At 36.5% G+C, this 24,379-nt stretch overlaps 1 protein-coding gene across 8 annotated transcripts in view; it reads left to right on the forward strand.

Moving 5' to 3' along the window:
• LOC309643253 (uncharacterized protein) overlaps positions 1 to 24,379 on the forward strand; it is a 157,177-nt gene that overhangs the window by 14,566 nt on the left and 118,232 nt on the right. The window contains exon 2 of one of the 8 annotated variants that reach the window (XR_014253652.1): positions 18,964 to 20,327. The exons of 6 other annotated variants lie outside the window; for them this stretch is intronic. The gene's annotated coding sequence lies outside the window, so the exon portion shown is untranslated. The remainder of the gene's footprint in view (positions 1 to 18,963; positions 20,328 to 24,379) is intronic. One more of the 8 variants, XR_014253653.1, reaches the window with a different exon arrangement.

A 24,379-nucleotide genomic window follows, 5' to 3' on the forward strand; every position in this document is an offset into this window, starting at 1 on the left:
TGTAACATTCATATTTGGTGATACTTCCCACTGATGTATGAATTATAAAAATCCATTAGAAAAATATATACATGTTAGTGATTTAGTTCCACTACCCTAAATGAATAAAATATAGTCAGAAACGGAAGTCAAAATATAAACAGTATAATACAGAGTCTAAGGTATTAAATTAGATACTTGTTTAGCTTAGGTTTACTTTTAAAATAACAGGTTTGAATGAGCAATGAATTTAGCCCTGTATGTGAGAGGAGGTGATGGATAATGGAATCTTGGGAAAAAATTATTAAAATTATATTGGTGTTGTAATTTCAGATGGTTGAAGCTAAGATGTTCAAAACAGATAGGTGTGAATAAGAAATAGTACTCTGACCTCCTCCCATTCTCTCTCTTCCATGTTATTCTGAAGAAGAGACAGGTCTGATTCTGCAGGATCATAGAGAGTCACAAATGCTAAGTGAATGTTGGCATTTTTATTTCTGTGGGGTCACGGTGGAGGTCTTCCTGTGTGTCCTGATGCTTTAGGGGAACAGCCCGGGAGAAAGTGTGATCAGTGCTGAAGCTGTGAGCTGTGTAAAATGTCTGCCCCTCACTCTGTCCCCTTCCTGTTCTGTGACACTGTGTCTGTTGGAGATAGAGATCCTTGAGGAACCAGGCCTCCTTTGGCTCTCCCGGGACCCCCTTTGGATCCATTTTTATGCTCCTTCTAAAGGCTCTTTCCCCAGCCCTTAGCAAACGTCTGAACCCTCCAGACGTCCCACCCACTGTGCTAGGTTCTCAGCCATTTCTGCTTGGGTAACACTTGGCCTCACCATGAATTATACAGCTAAGGTTCACACTCAGAGCTGTAGTTTTTAAAGTTATATATATACATATATATATATATATTATTTTTTTAAATTGAAGTATAGTTGATTTACAATGTTGTGTTAGTTTCAGGTGTACAGCACAGTGATTCAGTTATATATGTACATATATATATATTATCTTTCAGATTCTTTTCCTTGATAGGTTATTATAAAATATTGAGGATAATTCCCTGTGCTATACAGTAGGACCTTACACTTTATAGTTTTAAACTGTGGAGAGAGTGGGGCCTTCAGTGTGTACAGGGCATCAAAAGAATATATGTCAAGGCAGAGGCAGATGTCTCCGGCATCCTGAAATTCTGCAAGGCTGTGGACAGGATAAGACTGAATTTGATTGGCTAGCCCTTGCTTCCAGCACGTGGACCATGCCCATTTCAGGGTGGAAGGCTCCTCTCCACGGATGCACCTGAGCTGGATTCGGTTCATCTTTGCAGTGCACATGTGATTGGGTGTATTTCCTGCAGGGAAATGACTGTTTTAATCATAAGGGCCTAACTTCTCTTTCAGGAAAGTTTGGGCTAGAGAAACAAAACGTTAAGTGTGAAAAGAGATTATGTCCATCAGAATAGGAGAGTGTGAGCTGCACCAGATAATCCAATATGAAGAGAATATGTCAGAAAAGGTGATTAGAGACATTTTTATCATACATGTGGATTATCTAGAAGCCTGTGCGTAAATATAGCCTCTGTGTGATGGGAAATCAGAGCTAAACCAAAATTCCATTTACGGTTTTAAGTATCTAAGCTTATTGCTTTAGAAACTTTCATAAAAGAGACATATTTCACTGATTTGCCTTGTGACTATTAGTCACCTATCAAGACATTATTCACCTATATTGGGAGAAAATGAACCACGGGCCGCTTCTCTGGTTGTTTTAAGTCACTTTACAAAGTGCCTCTTGCCTTGAAAGGACTTAAAGATTTAAGCTGACAACAGTGGGGATGAAGAAATTCACTCTCTGGTTAGTCTGAGGACAGAAGAGGGTTAATTTTTCAAACCTCCGTGAAGAGGGAGAAAAAAAAAAAAAGACCAAACCTGGAAGATAAAATCCAAAGACTAAGCTGCTCGTGATTTGCTTGTATTTATGGATTATACTACATCTTGAAAAGAAGAAAATCAGAGCTGTAAGATGACGCTGCAGGGGTCATCTGGACCTTTCACGGAGTCTTAAGTCTGTGTAGTCAATGCTCATTAAGGGCTGGTCTTGACCTCTGCTCCCCTTCCGCCTGCCTGGTCCAGGTGCAACATTATTGCAAGGGCTTTACCGTTACTGGAAACTATGTGCAAACTTCAAATTGTGAATAAACAGATATGATGAGGGTGTAGGCAATCCAGGAGTTAAGATGCCCACATTAAAAAAAAAAAAAAAAAAGTGAAGACCTGTAAACTTACATCCACTTCCTTTTATAATTAATAAACAGTGACTATAGCTCTTCTTCAAGATATAACTAAGGCTATTCAGGTGCAACTTACATTTAAACCAGCATGGTCCCTTTGCTGTTATGAGGAAGTTTTGCAAGAATATTTAAAATAATGATTCCTCTCTAAAAAAATTCTCTTTGAAGTAAACACAGAAAAGCATATATAATGATTTCTTTAAAATTTTCACATGTCCACTCTTAGTAATACAAGAGGCTGTTATGTTCCAGGTTTTGTTTTTGTCTTTTTTAAAAGGATTTGATTTGACTTTTAAAATTGCATTAACTAAGAGAAAGAAACACATAAGAAACACATAAAATTCCCTAGAATTTTATCCTGAAGTATAGTAAAACTTTTCCTGCTCTAACAATTCCATAAAGCATATTTCTGCATTTACATAGTGTTTGATAAATATAAGAGAAAACCAATTTATACATACTCATTAATTGCTATTTTGGATAAAATTGTCATGTTTATGCCTCTGAAATGTTAGTTAACTTGCATTAAAGCACATAAAATGACCCCAAACTAACTATACAAACATAAAAGGGGGAAATAAAGGTCTCCTGGTATCAGAATATATTAAAAAGATTTAGGATTTTATTTTTTCTTACTGCTGAGTGTTTTGTTTAGCAAACAGTTCTCTAAATTACATAAATCTACTCATTTTAAATATAAAATTTGAACTCTGAAGAAAATGAAATCTCTAACTAATGAGGAAAACGAAAGTTTTTGTTTCACTAAAGAAGTCATATATGAACATTTTTTTTTAGCTAGAATTTTAAAAGTAGAAAAGAACTTCATTTTCAATTTAGAAGTGTTTCAGACTACACAGAAAAGTAAAAGCAATGTAATAAACATCCTGATCTTTTTACCACGAAGATTTATAATTTTTAACATTTTTCTCTATTTACTCCAAGCCATTAAAAAATAAATATACAGTTGAGGACTCCAATCCCCTTTCCATTTCCTGATGCCCCTTTGGCTATAGAAGTAATCACTATCTTTCATTTGATAGGTCATTTTTCATACCTCCATTTTTACACTGTAATCACCTACTTATGTATCAGAAAACAGAAACAAAAAAGTGAACAAGGTATCAATTATGAAGTTCCTAAATTTGCTGTTTCTAAATTTACCGTAAAATTATTGGAAAATTTTCAAACAAACATATTCATTGGAAACAGTATTTACTTATTTATTTTTGGTTGAAAAACCATAATGCTGATTAAATATAAAAATTTAAGTTAAAAGATTTCATTCCCCTGCCTCAACAAACTTCCTTGGTTGCAGAAATTGACAAATATGCCTCCTACCTCCTTTTTATTCAAATTCTTTAGAACTGGGTCATTTAAATTTTGACCATTTTCATGCTGCATAAGGGATTGGTGATATGGTTAAAGCTTTATACTTTATTACCTCCATTGCTCTCATTTTATTGTTTTCATAAGAAAGCGTGTGTTGTGGACAGCTTCATGCATGGATATTAATTTTCATATATTACACTCATAGCATCTTGTTAGGATGCTTATTTTAAATTATTCTAAGGAGTCAGCAAAGTTACCTCTGTTTTGATTTGCTAAGAAAATATCAGCAATGTCATAGTTAAATAAGTCAGCATTGACGTTAGGGTGTTTTTTTTTTTTTTTTTTTGCCACTTCTTCTGGAGCCAGATTTCCCTTAAAAAAGAAGCAAATGCGTTTCTGAAAAAGTATATTGAAACCGAGATCCTTATCTGAACACAGAATTACTGTGGATTTGCATGAACTATGCGGCAATGCATCGCCATAGAGACCTCTTAACCCTCACACATCTCTCTGAGGGCATCAGAGTAGAACTCTACTTCAGCACCTTTAAGGTCCTGTGTTATCTTAAGCATAATCTTCAGAGAGAAAACTTCAGAGTAGCACAAAGGTGAGTGTAAATGTATTTTTCCCTATCATTTCCCTACTAATTATTTAGGCAGCAATATATCAAGAGATACGTACAGTCAATTTAAAACTTAAGTCACAATCTTAATGCCCAAATGGAAAAGATGCAATTAACATACCTGGGTTTGATACTTGAGATTGCTAAACTATTTTCAACTTGCATTTATGGACTATATATGCTATTTCAGGATTGGACAATTGCCACTAGTAATATTTACCTCAGGCAATATTTAGTCTAACACAGTCTAAAGATGAAGACAGGCAAGTATGCAAGACTACACCTTTTTTTCAGGTTCAAATCAGAGTATATCGTAGCCCTCAATAAATATCACTCCAGGTCTTTTATGCTAGGTGTTTAAAAAAAATGGCACAGTGATTTTGATGGCATCATTTCTTAAAAGAAGATATTGCTACATAACATATTTAAAATGCATTTCTTTATAAGTTTTGTATACAAAGTCTTTTTTTCAAAGACATCACGTTTTTAGTATAGAACGAATTCAGGAGTATGGAAATCTATCTTTAAAGAGTCTTTCTCTTATTATCAGTCAGAAAGAGCTTCAAATATACTGACTTAGTATTTTTTTCAACTTTTTCTTTCTTTTCTTCTTCTCAGACACCACCTATGTTCTTTAGCCTTTAAGTTACCAATATTCTTTCTCCCCAGATAACTTCACAGTCGTTGCCACTCATTGGGGGTCTTTTTTATTCTTGTTTCTCCAAAATTCTGGTCAATTCATTAACTACCTTTTAGTATTCTTATGTCTGTTTCTCATCATAGTTACACAGCAAATAAGGGCACTGGGTAAGAAGTAAGAAGACATTTTACTAAATATCTTATTAACTCTTTTTGGTCCTCCATTTCCCTTTCAGTAGTTTGGGGAATTAGAGCTAGTAGATCTCCAGGGTCCTGGGACATATGTCTGCATGATTAACTGAAATTGAGACTCTGATGAATTCTGAGCTCTCAAAATTATCTCAATATGTTACACGTGGGTCAAGTGGTCCATCCTTTTAAAAAATGTAGTCACACTTATACCTATTCCTTTTAAGTATTCAATTTTCACTTTTTAAATTCCTGTGTGTATAAACTCTGATTCCTAAACGTGCCATCTGAAGGGTATTCTTCATCTCAAACAGCTGATTTTTTGTGTGAAGTATCATATGTAAAATTGTATAGTTTAAAGAAATCTTGGACAATTCTGGCAATGCATCTTACTGGTGAGCCCAGTAAGGTCAGGGAACAACATGGTCACTTCTTTGTACAGATCCTTTCTGAGTGGGATTTTTTTTGCAAACTCCACAAAAATCTTGAACCATTGAGTTGCACAACAAAAAAAAGGGATTTGCTGCGGGATGGATCTTAACTGTTATTACTGCAATCATCTGATATGACTTTGGGGATTTTCCAAATGCTGATTTAGTCATTAACACTAAGAGTTACATAATAGACATCCTCAAGGTATTACCAAAAGTTATTATATTTTGAGTTAACACTACCACTATTTTTATGAGAGAGAAGTTGATCATTGAGAGACTGTTGAGGAACTTTGCCAACATTTTTACCCTGAATTTTAGCAAATTTACTCAGGTTTCTGTTTATGAACAACTTAGGTAAGTTATAAAATCTCTCGCTAATTCACACTAGGCTTTATGTTTACATGAGTTTTTAACTGTGGTGTACATACACTGAACTTCCATGGGGAATGAAAATAAAGGAATTGAACTTATAGTTTCAAATATCAGAAGCAGGGATATTAATAACAATCCAAAAATCAAGAGTGCAGCATGAGTTTTGAGAGACTGTGGAGGAAACTACCACATCAAGTGAGTTAAATAATAAATATAAAATGAATCACAAAAAAAAACACTTGAAATATACAGAGTGGTAACAATATTGAGGGTTCTTTTCTACTAAAGCCTATACAAAAGATTTAATTTATTCTTTTAGGAAATTGCAAATACCAATGTAATCAACAACTACTCAGATCATCTCATAAAGCACTCAGAAACCAATTTCCTTAACCTATTTGTCTACCAAAATTATGTCTGCCTCTAGAATAGTGTATAAACACAGAATAGATCCAAATTAAATCACTTTTGTAGCTATTCATAGTATACAAAAATCAGGTATCAATAGGCATCAAAATAGCCATAGTATGAAATTGCAGAAATGTCTGTGATTTTCTTCATCCTTCTTTAAAAAAAGTCACTGTATTCAAATACCCGTATAAGCCTAAGCTTTAGAAAGGAAGAAATAAAGGAGAAAAATAAAAGATATAACAGCAGATCATATTAAATCTAGAAAGTAGTTCTTTAGCTGAAAATGTGAAATTAGGTATTTAATGAAAATCATGTAGAATTTCAGAAATATTTACTTAGATTTGGATACTGTCTGTCATTATGTGAAGCTGTGATACATTATACCATATGCACACCTTAATACATAATACATTATTAATGGTCTTATTTTGGACTTGACAAGGAAAACTTTAATTCCATGACTGCTGTCAATATTAACTTGAATTTATGCATCTGAATTTCCATTATAACTTTTTTTGAAATGGGATGTTAAACCAAAGGAAGAACTGACCTAGGAAATGTCAGCGCCTAAATAATATGCATAGGATAAAATGTAACAACATCTTTTTATGATCAAAATGTGGATCCCTTTTTCTTTTCAATTAAGATATTTATTTATTAGAGTCAAACATCAGAGGTCAAGAGTTTGATTTTCTAGTTTGTGAAATAATATTATTTTCACTCAGAAAAGGGCCTCAGAGATTACCAGGAGACAAAGAAACTGAGGCCTGAAAAGAGAAGGAAGGAATCCAAATTCATGGAATAAATTATCTAGAGTGATAGGATAGACTTCTTTCCATTTCTCGGGTGTCTCTTTACAAAGAACTGGATAAAGGAAAACACATAGAGAGGAAAGCACCACAATTCCATTTGGTTCATAACATTTGTTTTGATAAAAGTCCTACTAAAGATAAAGCTGAGTCAATTTGTTTCAGTAAGAAACATCAAAGTTCCTACAGAAGCACTTAACCTCTTTCTTATTCCATTTCCTCATTTGTAAACAGTCCAACACATGCCCTATACATCTGACAATACTAGGGATGTTTATTAAGTGCTTACACCCAGTAAGTCATCAGGCCATGTACTCTGCATCTAATTCTCATCAACATTTATATGATGCCAGCCCCATTATTATCCCTATTTTGGAAATGAAGACACTTAGAAACAGGTTGACTAAGTAATAAGTCTAAGATTCCGTGAAGCCTATGGAGTAGGGCTACATTTGAACCCAAAGGCCAGACTGTCACCTGTGCATCTAACTGCTTTCTTTCCTGGCTCTTCTTCCCTTATTGTCCTAAAATATGAAGTAATAGGTGTGTGTGTGGAAACTTCAGTGTATTAAAACATTTTACAAATGCAAGATGGTATTAGTTCTGGAAAGGATGCTGGGTCTATCTCACATCATCTTGGGTAATCAATTCTTAAATGTGCAGGTCTGATCTCTCTAATGAGTTCTATTACAAGAAAGATTGAGATAGAACATACATAGCACCATGGAAAAGCCCATTTATTCTACTTATTTATCTAAAATTCCTGCACTGAACTCTCTTGAACTTCATTGTATTAGAATTTGACCTGTGTGGATAAGACAAACTTCATTTCCACACCAATTATATTTGTTTTATGTAATCAGTTTGTTCTCAGTCATATCTCCCTGTGGTTCATCAGTTTCCTGCTTTTATCTCTGTTAGATAATCAACATATTGTATTCTGCTATTCCATCTTAATAGGAGTAATGCCTCAAAAAAAGTATATTAGCCAACGAGGAAAGCAAGCATCCTGTCTTACCTCTGTTCTAGCCCCAGAGCCAGTAATGGTGAATCCACTGGGGCTAACTGGGAGAGAGGATGAAAGCTTGTTCTATAAGGAACTGTCTGAGATACAGCAAATGCCTGCGGATATCATTTGCTTAGCTTTTCTTGGCTTATCCATTAACCCTAGCTGGAATAATTCTGGCTATTTTAGATACCTTGCTAATTACATGATCTTCTCATTCAGGAGCAGCTTGTTCCTTGTTCCTGTATACTCTTAGAAAGCCTCCAGAGTTAAAAGGTACCATTGCCAGTTACCTGCTTGTTTGCTCAAAGGTCCAGCTCCTTGTCTGGAGCCTGAGAATGATTTGAAGGGAAAGGAGTAAGCCATATTTCTGTTCAACTCCAGTCTGAAGTTAAGAGGTCTGAAGAAAGAACGAAGCACACATAATGGAATCCAACTCTTGAAGGATATCAAAAATGGAATTTTCTTGTACAACCTACCTGTTCAAATTAGCATACAATCATTTCAGCCTTTCTAAATACAAGTTTTGTTTTATTTTTTAAAAAACTATATTAGTAATAGTTGCAAATTTATAAATTAACCTCATAGCATTTTAGTAAATGCACTGAACTTGGCGATAAGACAATTTATAGTAGCACAGGAGTGCAGTCTATCATGGTCTCCATCCAAATGAACGTAGCCACCGATAATCCTTACGAAATTCTATTCAAGGACAGTGCTTGTCAAACTGCTACAATGTAGCCATTTCATAATCAATCTAAAAAGTTTATTGAATATTAGCTCTTGGGGAGACATTGGCCATCAACATAGTTCATGATTTCATGGTTAAAAAAAGAAAAAAATGTACACAATCTCAATTTTGGATCAAAGTTAATGGGCTCTGTCAAGGATTAAAAATGTGTACTTAGAAATCCTAAAATCTCGCACCTCTCAAATTTTGTCTAGCATTTTTCAAAATTTGTGTGAACAACTAAAATTTGGTTTCGTGGGGAAACTTGGTTGGACTCATAAGACTCTCTCTCGTGATTCTTTAAGCATTAATCAACTGAATATTTCTAGATGTGAAACTCTGACTCAAATCAACTTCTCTCTTGGAGAAGAAATGTAAGTCATTGCCCGAAAATTTTGTTAGTTCTCGGCTTTCTTAAAAAAAAAAAAAAAAAAAGTTCTTGATTTCATGTCAGGTAGTGAAACTCACTACGGAAACACATTCATTCCACAAACAGCAGTAGAGTATTTTTTATTATATGCTACATCTGAAGGGCTTCCTACCGAATATTTTTCATTCACTTGAAAATACCTCTTAAGGTATTCACTTTAAAACACTAATCTAGTGTGTCTGTGTGAAACTGGAGCCTACTATAGTAAAACTTTATTGAAGGTCAAGGGTAACATAATAGCAAGGGGCTGGAGGTTACTGTGGTAATTTCCTATCTGCAGCATTGCTCTCAATTCTGAGAAATACTGCAGTAAATTTGAAATTGTTTTCTAAAGTCATGTGGGTTCTCCTGAAGAAGTTCCATTATTTATCCCTGAAAAATAAGTGCTCCAATCAGTCTTTCAAATGTTGTTGATTAGTTATTGCAAGAGTCATTAAACTCTTGTCAAAAAGTTTTATATTTGAATGTTTGTCCATAATTTGCATCCATTTTTCTCTTTGACCTTCATATTCGTAAGTGATTTCTGAATCAATCATTCAACGTTACCATATAGAGAAGGAGTAAATTTAAACTAACACTGTGTCCCTGAGGAGTAGAATGCAAAAGAGATGCTGACTGAATTTTATAGATTATGGTCAAGGTGAAAAGACAGAAACTGGATCACTGTGTTACTTTAATTCAGGTCCCATTTATTGAGCTCTTACTTATTCTAAATACAGGGCTACACAGAAAGGAGTAAATCAAAAACACAAGAAAAATATTCTCCACCCTCAAGGGGTTTATAATCCAGTTGATTCAAAATCAAATAAAAATACTCAAGGTAATTAACATTTATTTTATTTAAAATATAGAGTGAGGTTATAAAAAGAAGACCATCTTTCTTTTTGATAGCAAGAAATTTTATCATAAAAATCTTAAATTTGAGGAGAGCAACATTTCAAGTACGCACAATCCAAAAGGAGGAGACATTTCAAGGAATTACATTTTTTTGGTCACTTTATTATTTTATTGGGAAGTAGACACAGGGCGAAATTACAGTTTCAAAGGTGTCATTATTCAGTGCTTTTCAAAGATAATTGATCTCCATCATGAAGACCAAAGGAGTAAATATTCTAAACTCTCAGAATTATAAAAGTAAACACTGGATTGTATTCAGTATAATTTTTGGATAAAGTCTATTCTTTGATTCCTAAAATATTTGAAAATGAGAATCCAAGGATTAATCAAATGTGTCAGTTCATTTTCAGGAAAAAATAGACATATCTGTATTAATGTTTCTCATTTCATGTCATTTGAAGGAATTTTTTCAATCAGGTAATTAACTGCTTGCTTTAATAGTGTGTAAAAAGTGCTGTCAAGTCATTATTAGTGGACTGCAATCATATTCTCCTCGATTCCTAGAGTAAGTCCTTGTCACGAAAGGAAAGAGACACCAAGTAGGAATATTTTCTATGTGACCAAACAAGTAGCTTCTGCTGTAGAACATTTGTTCCAATAAATCTGCAGGCATTTGGAAGAACGCAGATACATTTCAAATAACACCTGGGGTCTTGGAATTCTTTCATGTCATTCTCAGTGTCCCAGGGCCCATCTCCATCAAATCAATATTATTGAGAGTGTGGGTGGCATGGTCTGAAGACAGCTAGCATAAGCATTGACCACATGCTCTGGGTCAACTCAGTCCCACCTGGGATGGCCTCAAGAATCTTCACAATCAGGCTGGGCTGTTCTTGTGGCTTGAATGCATCCTACCATACAATCTTTTCAGCAGACCTGAGAACCACAAAAGTAATGGTCTCAGAATTATTTCCAAGCAGTGGACTTGATGGATGCCATGATTCCTGTGGGGCTAGACAGATGGAGATAGGATACTCCCATCGAACTGTCATTTCTGGAATGACTTGGAGTCTCATAGCAGTAGTAGCTCATGGAAACATTGATTTGAAAGCCATTGGTCCAATGGCCAAGTGAATTCTTGCCACTTGTCTCCTTGAAACGTGGGTCTACTTTCTTAGAACATTTATCTTACCATTGATGCCTCATCTTAATTCCATGCCATCCATCAGTACCACCCTCATTATTTTTCTACTCCCTCCTAGGTACCAGGCAGATGGGAAGGGGCTTGTTTTGACTTTGATTCACCCACTGTTAACCTTAGGGGATATTTGAGCCAGAAGACAAAATGATACTTCCTAGAAATTGCCACATCAACATCAGGAGTTTTGATTCATTTTGGGTGTGGTCCTGGGAGGTTAGGTGACAAAGAAAACTGCTAAGAAGATGTTAAGCCAAGATAGTTTCCAAGATAACATAGAATTGTTTTATAATGAAAACAGAATTGTAGGGAGGTGGCAAAGGGACACACTGTGAAGACTGAGGGAGGCCAGGGGGCCGTCTGACCAGGAATCAGGAGGAAGCTGGTGAGGCTTTCGGAAACAGAAGCTGCATTTCTAGATGGTCAGAGACTCAGGTGTGCTCTGCTACCTCTAAAGGGATTTCAGAGAATGAGGTGTGCCGTGCTACCTCTAAAGAGATTTCAAGGGTCACGAAAGGCAGCTCCTGGGCTTCTGTGCTCTTTGCTAGTTTTTGTGGGATCCCCAGCAGCTCTGATAACAGCTAGCAGGATGTTCCCCAGGAATCACCTCCCTCCCTGTCACCCTGTGCCTCGTCCCTCAGGAGCCTCTCTGTATGAATACTGGCTTTTAGTTCCTTACTGTACCTCCTTGCCCCAAATGCAGCCAGTTTTGAGAGTTTTGACTAAATTGCTATCCCTCTTATATAGTTGAATTTTAGGATGCTGGAGTCACGTAGTGGTTCCAATTGCTGAGAAAGTAAATGAGAAGGGAGATTTTTATTTTGCTCTTGGCTTTAATGGTTTTTCTCATTGGTGGGAAATACCTGCTCTGAATTAATGGGAACACTACAGGAAGGGTAAAGAAATCATAACTCGGTGCAGATTCATCAACCTTTACCTCAGCTCCTCGTGGATCTGAAGGTAATGAGGAATTTAAAAGATTTGTAATGGCCACATACGTCAGTTCTGCAAAATAGCACAATCTGGGCTAAAACACAGAAAAAGAAAATCGTTAGAACTGTTTGCTTTGTTTTGGGTCAAATTTATATTTCCTAAAAGAGTAAAGGAAGGCATGATACAGGTGTTTGCCATCAAAAGTCTTAATCTGTATGCATTTGACTTATTATCCTAATTTAGGTACAGATTATCATTTTTACCCCCAAGAAAATGAAGTATGGGCACTTGTCATTGAATACTTTGATTTATGTTGTTTAAGGGGAAAAATGAGAATGTGTCAGATTGGGCCCTACTACACACACAGCTCTGAGTCACCATTAAAAAAGGAAATGGGATATCATAATAATAGCATGAAATATGGGTAAATATACGTTAGTGATGCTTGGTTTTCATGCAGAAGACAAGGCTTTGTTTCAAGCGATGCATTAGATAGTTGGGGTTCTCAAGACATTACACCCTTCTTCCCCCTTCAAGTTCTGAAATAAAATAAAAAATAAAACAGATGGAGACAGAATATCACTTCTATAACTGCTGCCTCTGATCATTTTGAAGACTATGCCTTATACCTACAAGCATGTGAGCTGAAAATCACAGCAGGGAGGTCATACAAGGGAACGTGAATTCTGCAGGCAGAGCAGTTCTTCACGGGGAGGAGCAGAGTGATTGAGAGACAGAAACACACACACACACACAGAAGAAGGGAATATGGAGATTTGCTGGCTCACGTGCCCAGTTTTTCCTTCCAAACTTTCCAATTAGATGCCTGTCTGGAACAGAAGAAAGGAGAGAGCTAAGAGTATTGTGATGGTAGAATCACTCCATACACGAAAGTAAGGAGGAGAAACTCTTTCTCATAAAGATATGCATGAAAGAAACAAAAGTAGAATATAAAGTAGATAAAATAGGAAAAGGTAGATTTAAGGTGAAAGAAAACGTCCCATCTTTGAGTCTTTATCTAAATTGATATTCACAAAGCAGCTGACAAATACCTATACACACATGGTCATAAGGCAAGACTTCACTGCAGCGAAGCAGGGACCAAGGCTGAAGTGACTGTCACCAGTCTTCATGGAGAGCCCTTGGGGGTTTGCACCAGAGGCAAATTCCTTCTATCCCATCCAGGGCTTATGGATGGGGCTCCAAACTGTAGAGGGCAGAAAAGGTTGATCTCCCACCCAAGCCGGACCCAAGAAAATCACCCCTCCCCTTCCCGCCCCTCTGCCAACCATTCACCTCTCACCTCTGCTCTCACCATCACATTAATCACTTTTTTTTTTTTTTTTTTTTTAGGGGACACATTTTACTTTATTTTTTTAAGTAATTTTTATTGGAGTACAGTTGCTTTACAATGCTGTGTTAGTTTAAGGTGTACAGCAAAGTGAATCAGCCATTCGTATCCATATATCCCCTCTTTTTGGAGTTCCTTCCCATTTAGGTCACCACAGAGCATGAGTAGAGTTCCCTGTGCTATACAGTAGGTTCTCATTAGTTATCTATTTTATACATAGTAGCAATAGTGTATATATGTCAATCCCAATCTCCCAATTCCTCCCACTCCCCTCTTCCCCTTTGGTATCCATACTTTTGTTCTCTACGTCTGTGTCTCTACTTCTGCATTGCAAATAAGATCAACTATACCATTTTTCTAGATTCCACATATATGTGATAATATACAATATTTGTTTTTCTCTTTCTGACTTACTTCACTCTATATGACAGTCTCTGGGTCCATCCATGTCTCTACAAATGACCCAATTTCATTCCTTTTTATGGCTGAGTAATATTCCATTGTATATATGTACCACATCTTCTTTATCCATTCCTCTGTTGATGATATTTAGGTTGCTTCCTTGTCCTGGCTATTGTAAATAGTGCTGCAATGAACATTGGGGTGAATGTGTCTTTTTGAATTATGATTTTCTCTGGGTATATGCCTAGTAATGGGATTACTGGGTCATATGGTAGTCCTATGTTTAGTTTTCTAAGGAACCTTCATTCTGTTCTCCATAGTGGCTGTATCAATTTATGTTCCCACCAACAGAATCACGTCATTTTAATAAAGGATTCTGTTCAAAATTTCTACTACCAAGGCTTCTTCTAAAACACCCTCAATAATGTGTCATATGAACATTTTGTGGCCTGAGAGTCATAGTTGATAAAAGTCTTCTCCAAATATTTAAGTCTTTCATCATAATCACAAGAAGAAAACATCTTTAGCCAAGTCATTTCTCCATGTAGTATTCATGAGTTTCTGCAGGGCATAGAGACAATTTTGCTGGAAATGTTGACAGGGCCTGGGACTCCCTCCTCTCTCTCCTGCATCCTCTTCTGCTCTTGGCCTTTCTGCTAATACCAACCCTCTGCCTTTGGGGGCAGCTTCCAACAGGGCAGCTGCGTGTGGAGCAGAAATAACTTTCAAAGCTGCAGCCTTTCTGCACAGATGTTCTAGAGATGCTATAGTGATGCCTGGGACAGCCACTCCCACGCTGTGGGATAATTCTGGTGCACAGGTGAAGCTGACAGAGCAAACAGATTTCTACTGACCTAGTTCTAACATAATTCTAAGAAAGATAGGATTTGCCAAGGAGTCACACAGCAAAACACACGTGAAGAGGCTGCTCAGTATTCAGGTAGCCATCTTTAAGACACCCACCATTCCTGGACCAGTTAGATTTCCCCAGACACCAATAGGGGGTTTGTGTGGGTGAGATATATATATATAGAGAGAGAGAGAGAGAGAGAGAGAGGGAGGAAGAGGAAGAAGAATGAGAGGGGAGAGAGGAAGAAAGGAAGAAAGAAAGAAAGAATGAAAGAAAGAAAGAAAGAAAGAAAGAAAGAAAGAAAGAAAGAAAGAAAGAAAGAAAGAAAGATAGAAAGAAAGAAAGAAGGAAGGAAGGAAGGGAGGAATGAAAGAAAGAAAGAGGAAAGAAAGAAAGAAGGAAGGAAGGAAGGAAAGAAGGAAGGGAGGAAGGAAGGAAGGGAAGGGAATGGGAAGAGAAGAGAAAGAAAAGAAAGAGAGGGGAGAGAGAGAAAGGTGTGTTCAAGGGCTTACTGCTGCAGGCAAGGAGCCTGCAAGCCCCCGTCCTCAGGGTGGACAGCAGGCTGGAGACCCAGGGCAGAGTTGCAGTGGGAGTGCAAAGCTATCAGCTACAGATTTCCCACAAAACATCCTGGGTTGACACAGGAATATACACAACATTCCATTCTTGGAGTGAAACCCAATCTGTACACGTGGAGCACTTGATTCTGGGAATCCCATCAAGTTCATTCCTAAACACATGGTCCCTACATACATGGTCCATTTACGCCCTGAGGAGCATCAGCAGCCATCTGAGGGTGACAAAGGAGAGGACAGATGACAAGATCAGATTTGCATTTTAGAAGGATCACTCAGGCCTCAGTTCAGATGAGGAAACATTGTAATTGCCAAAAATTAAATAATGATCCAAGCATGAAATAGAACTTGTGTTTTCCCCAAACTGTTTATTCTTCTAACAAAATACTAAAAACAAGCAGCTGTTTATTTTCCTCCTTGTCTTACCCCTTATTGACACGTTAGGAGCACACACTTAAGTCAGTGCGATTTCAGGCCAGGTAGAATTTTAAGGTTGGAAATGTCAAAAGCAAACACAAACCACATAAGGGACAACTCAGCCTGGTTCCCAGCACCAGTGTCACTGCTCTGCCCATCTCAAAATCCACTCTGCACAGGAATCTTGATGTTCTTCATCTGAAAATGAAACTATATGAACTGAAAGATGCTTTTGATGTGGAGAAAACACAAAGCTGCCATTCTAACTCAAAGTAGAATTCCCTTCCTTTGTCGCATATTTGCCAGTAATGCAATGGATCAAGAAAGTTGTAGTCAAATCCTGAATTGCACATGGAGATAAAATGTTGATTCTCACTAAAAATATAGACATGGAAGAATAGTTTTACCCTAAGGTTTCTTAGCGAGTTCTCCATGTTTATATTCACTGGGTACAAAGCATGAAACACATCTCAGTGTGCGCATGTAGGCAGGTATCTTGCCACGCAAGCAAAGATCTGACAATGTTAACACATTTAAAACGTTATCTAATGTATGTGGCACATTTCCTAATGACACTGGTGATAAAGAATGGTTTAAAAATTTATGTAATTTCTTTCTTTTTTTTTTTTTTCCTGCAAGGACTCAAAGCTAGATTTGAGTACATTGCCTGGAATAGTATGTAATTATTACTTAAGGAATTTTCTGATCTACTTTGATCGTTGAGGATTTCTTTTTGTTTTACGTTATACAACAGGGAAAACTGGAAAGGTTTTATCTTTTTAAATGCATATTTTCAAGTGCACCCAGAAGTGCGTTTAAATTTAAGCCATACTGTATATTAGAGCTGGTGTGCTCTTATACAGAGAATTTAAGTGTATAAACATCCATGGCGCAAGGTTTCCCATTATTATGTGAGCCTATTGTTTTGTTTTCCATATACCTCCCTAGTTTGCTGATGTTGTTTCCTCCTATTGAAATGACTTTTCCCTGCTCTTCTCTGAATGTCCAAATGTAGCGTAACTCAAATGCCACCTTCTCCAACCCACCTCCCCTACCTCTGCTGGACTTAATCCCTTCTTTAAACTCTAATAACCTAGCTCTACCCCTTCAGGGCACTGAGCACTTTGTTCCTTGTGTTATTGTTTTCATCCTTAGAAGACCAATCCTTGAAGGTAGGATCTCAATCACTCAGAAGAGTGCTCTTCATTTAATAGGTGCAAAGTGAATATTGTTGAAATATTGAATGAATGGGTAAGAACTGAGAAAAACCCCTGCAGAAATCCAAGAGTTGGTCCTAGGACTGAAATAGCTCCAATAATTTTCAGAGTACTAAATTTTCTCGGTCTAAATTGTAATAATCGAGCAGTCCCAATTTTCTTTGTAAGCTGAATATAAAAATCTTTAAATGGGAGTATGCCCTATACGTTAATCATTAAAAACTACATATAAAGAGCTCATCAAAGAAAACCTTGAGAAATAAGTGAAGTACGTAAAACAGAAGTACCATTTTAAGATCAGGAGGAGAGGAGACCTTAGGCTGCAAGAAATAGATGTAATCCTAAGAGATTTTATGGCTTATATACATACCTCTGAGACTGATTGCTATCCACTCATTCTTTTGTTCAACATTTATTTAGTGAACACCTATATGTTTTTTATTTTTTATTAATTTTTATTGGAGTATAGTTGCTTTACAATGTGTTAGTTTCTGCTGTACAGCAAAGTGAATCAGCTATACACATACATATATCCCCTCTTTTTTGGATTTCCTTCCCATTTAGGTCACCACAGAGCATTGAGTAGAGTTCCCTGTGCTATATAGTAGGTCCTCATTAGTTATCTATTTTATGCTGTACATAGAAAATCCTAAAGATGCCACCAGGAAGCTACTAGAGCTAATCAACGAATTTGGTAAAATTGCAGGATACAAAATTAATACACGGAAATCTCTTGCATTCCTATACACTAACAATGAAAGATCAGAAAGAGAAATTAAGGAAACAATCCCATTTACCATTGCAACAAAAAGAATACCTAGGAATAAACCTACCTAAGCAGGCAAAAGACCTGTACCCAGAAAACTATAAGATACTGATGAAAGAAATCAAAGATGACACAAACAGATGGAGAGATATACCATGTTCTTGGATTGAAGAATCAATATTGTGAAAATGACTATACTACCCAAAGCAAACGACAGATTCAATGCAATCCCGATCAAATTACCAATGGCGTTTTTCACAGAACTAGAACAAAACAAATTACAATTTGTATGGAAACACAAAAGCCCCTGAAGAGCCAAGGCAATCTTGAGAAAGAAAAATGGAGCTGGAGGAATCAGGCTCCTGACTTCAAACTATACTATAAAACACCTATATTTTAAGTCCAACACTCTTCCAGTTGCTGAGGAAAAGATGGTAAACAAACAAATTCCCTGCTCACAGTAAACACATATAAAATCAGTAAGGTGCCAGTAAGCAGGGTATGAGATTTTATAGAAGCTATCAGGAAAGACCTCTAGGTTCGGTAGTCTTCGAGCTGAGCCTTGGATGAACCATTGGTGGAAGCAGTAGAAATATCCAAAGAGGAACTTTCCAGACCAGGACACAGCAAGTGCAAAGGCTCCAGAGGCACGAAGATTATTTGGGTGCTTGAGGAAAAGTAAGAGCTCATTATAGTCAAAACGGAGTGAACAGGGAAGAGTGCCAGCAGCTAGTGTGGAGAGGTGGGGTGGGCAGACCCCTGCAGGACACGGTTAAGATTTGGGAGTTTATCCTGAGTGAGATGGGGATGTATTGGGGTGAGTTTGGGCAGTAGACTAGATGCGATTTGCTTACAGGTTTAAAAAGGTCACTTGCTTCCGTGTGCAGAGCAGGGCTGGCTAGGCTGGTGGTGATGAGTAGTGATGACTCACGGTGGCTGGTTAGGACAGTCTAGTAAGAACCCAGGCAAGAGATGCGGGCGCTTTGTGTCAGGATGGTAGCAGCAGAGTGGTGAGAAGTGGCTGGATTCTGGATCTATTTTGTTAGAACCAAGGTCAAATTATTCTTTAAGACTTTTACTAAGTAGGATTCTACCAGATGTAGATGAAAGAAAAGTCTCTTTTCTAAGGGGGCTTTGTGGTATCTAATTTATGTTGGCAATCATGCCCCACCTTATTCTCTAGGGGCCGCATCTATTAGGATTAACACCGGTTCTCAGAGATGGCTGGGTGACAGGCTTTGTGTCAGAAGTCAAGCCAGATCCCAGAGCTCCAAAGCTACTATTCCTTCTACTACATTTCACGTTTTGCCAGTGTTCTTCTGCATACCCAAGAGGAGTTTTGATCCAAAAGGCCATAGGTAAGGTAATTTTAGCATTAGGAAAAATTCTGAATATTGATTAAATGGTTAGCTTCATTAAAAACATTACTAGCATTTTACTCTCAGTGGATTAGTGTACTTATTTTTAGCAATGCTTTTATCTTGTAGCCACCACAATAATGGAATAATTTATATTTGGGCAGTTTCAGTAAGTACCCTGTGTGCGCGAGTGCTTACACTCGGTTAGTGATATTTTCTGTCCTGCCCTGTTTTTAAATATGTGTGTTTAAAAATTTAAATGTTATCAAAAGCCTACCTGAAAATACCATTTAAGAAACTCTTTCTAAGAGTAAAAATGTGTGTTGCTAGTCCTGACTATTCACATATTTATGTATTCTGAAATATTAGCCAATGACCTATTCTTTTAATCCTGAAAAATTTCTCAGTCACCTGTGCATTCACTCTGAGACATTAACCAATCAGCTAACAGGTTTTATTGTAATAATAGTATTGTGCTAGACAGTGCTTCTTATTGTACCATTAGGGTTCTAACCAGTTCTTTCCTTCCTGTTCTTGAGTAAGAATTTATTCTTAGAGAGTCTTGGCTGTTATTATATTTAGAATGCTACAGCATGATGCAAATACCCATATTTTAATCAAGAAATATGGACATTGACATTAAAGATGCTTCCTCCTCACGTAGTTGTGACTCATTTTTCCTCCCCAAGACTTTTTTTTTTTTTGCATATTTCTCCTAGACCCGCACCTGACTCAAATAAACTCTCAGCCTCTTGAGCCAAGAATTTCTTTCTTTCTCTTCCCCATCCGTGTCCTCTGGAAAATGAAATTGAATTGAATGCATTGTGCATCTGCGGATGGTCCCTGTGGTTGCTATTCTGGCCAAGAGGTAGGAAAAATAATCTAGAACTGGACACAGCCCCTGCTCTCGGAAGACCAGACTCCTGAACAAGCCTTCAGGTTACATGATCTGAGGAAAAGCCTGCCATTAGGCTGAAGGTCTAAACAATGATACTTGATAAAGTCCACCAATTTCTTCTTTTTAAGAAAAAAAAATGAGCATTTTTTCAAGTGTCCAAATGGAATTTTTTAACCTTTTTTTCTGTTCCATCAAAGATGAGTTATGTCATCTCTTCTCAGGTATTTTCCTTTTGGAGTCTTCGTTCCTCAGCATTTGTGCTAATCCTTGATGGTAGGAGAATTCGCAGACGTGAGTGTGTGTGGGGTGCTGGGGGTGTATTCATTCAGTGCATATTTACTAGAGTAAGGCTCTATTAAAGTACAGAAATGAGCAGCCTCTGTTTAAGTAAGTAGAGTCTCCCAGGGCACTCAAGATGGCTGCGCATATTTGTTGGGAATAGTCTCATTGGTTAGATGGTGTCTAGGGTTCTGTCCCGTGAAAATCTTTCATGTTCCTACACATATGTTAAGGGGAACAGGTGACTCTTCCTGTCTTAGAAGATGCTAGAATGGATGTGTGTAGATTCCCTGTAAGTAGGATAGAGTAATTTATCCTGTCAGAGTCACTGAGGCTCAAACCCACTCCTTTGTAAACTGGATTGTCTGAAAGTCAGGCATGCTTCAACCCTGCTTGCATATTTTAGTTGTTTTCAAAAGATCATGTAAGAGGAGAAACCACAGTGTATTATCCTCTGTGTCTTCTGTTTCTTGTTCTGTTCTGTTTTCAATGCTTATACTAAACATGATGGGAGAGTACAGTGAAATGGTTTTTTGGTCGTTTTGTTAAGTTCCAGGGTCCAACATTTTCTAATCCCATTAACAAAAAAGTATGTTGCCACTTAAAACCACAAATGTCTCAAATATTTTAGTTTATGAAACCAATAATTCACATTAGAAATATTTTCTCATAGAGCTTTAAGGCCATAACCAAACAATGCCTCTTGCAATTACACATAGAAATTTACTCATATAATATAAAAAATAAAGAAGTTCTCTTTGTATAATATAGTGACAATGAATTTCACCATTTGATAGTGTTAACTTGGTAAGAGTTATTTATTTAAAAAAGATATTGCTGCATTATGTTAATTAAATTGATTAACATTAAAAGTGTATGTTATGCTGAAAGAAAAATCAGTGTTGAATGATTCTGCTTAATAAACATTGTTAAAGCAAGAATTTTTATTACATGAAATTATAATTTAAACTCGTGAACCAAATTTGGCTTAATGACGCTTGCTGCCACTGAATTTACAGGAGAAAGTGTAAAGCATACAAAAAAGAAAAAAAAATCTGTGGTTTTCCTCCTCAATAAATCAATTTTTCCCAGATATATAAAAGACTGTTGATTCTATTCCCATCCTGTGAAATATGGATGTCAGTGAAGTTACAGGATCTGCTAAATGAAAGGGCACACACCCTGGTTACAAGATGCAATAGATACTTATTTAGTATCTATTGTATCTTATTTAGTATCCAGATACTAAATAAGACACAACTTATTTAGTAACTATTCTGCTGAAGAAACGGCAGAAACAGGCAGAGTTGATTCGTGTCCTATTCTCTCTGTACAATTTGACTTGCCTATTTATACCACTTCAATACAAGTGAGCTGAAAACTTTAGGGATATTTTATCCCATACAGAATAGAAGAAGTAGAATTGAACAGCATCAGTTCCTAAAAGTTGCCTGCGCATTGTTCTAGGTTTCTTTCATGGAGAATTTGTGTACCATGGTTTTGAAGTTTCAATAAAGTTTTCATCCGGAAGCCAGTAAAATTCAACAAACTTCATGATACACACTTAGATTTTCTAAGCAACTGATAAGTAAATCCACAGTGTTTTTAAAAGTTAGGAATTCTCTTAAGCAACCTCATTCAGAGTTTTCGTTTAAAGAGTAACGTTCACTTTAAAGTGTAACTTACACTTTAAAATTACTTTTATTCTTACATATCCGCAGACGTTGTAAAGCAGAACTAAATCCGCTTGCAAATATATTATGGATGAAACACACTCGACCTGTTAAACCACCAAGACAAACTATATGCTTTTCCTTTCTAAAATTAAAATTTATAAACATAATTTCCCCTCCAGCAAAGCAAATTTGTTTCCTTTGAAGGAGGAAAACATATAAGTGGTAGGACAGGAAAGAAAGAAGAATACTAATTAGATGGCAGTGATAGTTCACCCTTTTAGTGTAAGGCAATAAATAAAAAGAGGTTGACCTTTATATCTTAGGCAATTTCTGTGTTGTTTTTTTTTAATAGAGGAATCAGCATTCCTAATATTGATAGACCATATACCTGTCCAGGTCTGACCTATATTTATACTACAAAGACAATTTTAATTGTTACTTCAATAGAGGTCCCATCACAACCATCGTTTATTCATGCTCGAGTACATGTTTAAAAACTGCCCTTCAATCTTAATAGTTTCTGCTGCTAGCTCATTATTAGCAAAATAATAGGTTTTCCAGCAATGGATTCAGTGTGTGTCACAAGTTGCAGTGTTTAGAAAGATGACAATGACAGGAAATATATTGAGACGTGCTAACTAAAGCAAGACAGACAGATCTCCAGAAACCTGGTTGAAGTTTGAAGCACTTCCTTTTGAGAAGTGTTTTGAGAAGTGTGGAATAGTCTTAGAGTTTTGTTTGATCATAGCAGTGAAGCTTAAGGGGGAACAGGAAAGGTCATGTTGAAACTGCTAAATTCTCTGTCAAAAAATTTTCCAAGCTTGTACTGGAAACTCACTAGGTACCAGATAGACTACAGCGATTACTAAAGCTGTAGGAAGCAGGAGTCACCAAGTAATCAATAAATAATTTTGCCAGCTTCCATTCATATCCATATATTTTATCTCTCTGAAATACCTTTTAGAGAAAATTCACAAAGGACTGAATATATACATAAACACATACATAAATAAAAATAAAGGAGGGAAAGGCAGAAGTCAGGAAATAGATGTTCAGCTTTTTCTGGGCATGTTCCTAAAAAGCAAATAGAAACTAGAAAACAGTGTGACAGAACAACCATCAAGTGGACATTTATATGATGAGCAAACAGATGAGTGAAATTCACATACACACACAAACCACTTGAACCAAAAGACGTTACTATTAGAAAATGTACACAGGTCTAACGTGTAAGTTTGCTTTATATGTTTTAGCTCTTTATTCGAAATATTGGTCTGAGCTCAATATAACACTGAGGTTCAGTCTTAAAAAAAATTTTTTTTTGCTTCCAGATCTCATTTTTAAGAAATTTTAGTTAGTAGTTTCCACAAAAGCAAGAGGATTTACTGACTCTGTCACAACTGTGAGTTCACTGTTCTCTTAATAAATTCACCAGATTGTCTCCATCAGGTTCATGCAAAGACATTGTGCTCTGATGGAGTCAAAGAAAGGAAGGGAAATGCTACTCTTACCAGACTTTGCTAATTCTGTTCAACCGAACCTACCTGAGGAATAAGAGTAACCACATCTCAGGTGGCTCTGGGATCGTCACTGAACAGTGTAACTCAGGTCATCTACAGGATCTTTATGACGAACCATTTCCAAGAACAACTTTAAATATCATGACATGAGTGTACAATAACGAGTCTGCCTGTGAAGATCATTATTTTTTTAATGCATTATCATCGTTTCCATAGGGTTAAACTTTATGGTTAATAGTTGAAAGTTTATAATTTATACTTGAAAGTATTCCAAGAAGATCCTCACCTAAAAAGTTTTGGAAAAAATATCTTCTATTTTCCAAGGCGTCAATTTGCAAATGGCGTAATTCTAGTACCAAACCTGCTGGGCTTTCCTTTTCTTTCCATAAGGCTTAACAAGGAGAACAGCAATGTTGCTGTTGTCGTTGTTTGTAATTTGGAATTCATTAACTTAACGTTTTTCTTACAAAAAAATATTCTGAATAGCTGGTATACTCCTAATATTCAATATATAGTCCATCCTCTATTTAACAAAAGTCCAAATAAGTAAGTACACTTTCAGTCTCTACATACTTTCTTGCGCCTTTATAAACTCACTGACATCTTGCAGCTCAGAAAATGTCTTCTTTTTTTGCTTGCAATTAACAAAGCTTCACTGCAACTCAATTGTTTCTTGAAATTTAAGATATTCATTGGGTGGGTTCCAAATTCCACAACGAATAGCAGATTCTGGAGATAAAGTGTTTCCTATTTACTTTTCTTCATCCATGTGTATATAAAACATGAAACAATTTATATTTACTTTTAATTGGACCTGAGTATAACACCTCTGCCTTAAATTTACATCTACTGCAGATATAGTTAAGAA

This window comes from Balaenoptera physalus (genome assembly GCF_965194825.1).
Source record: "Balaenoptera physalus genome assembly, chromosome: 1".
NCBI lineage: Eukaryota > Metazoa > Chordata > Mammalia > Artiodactyla > Balaenopteridae > Balaenoptera > Balaenoptera physalus.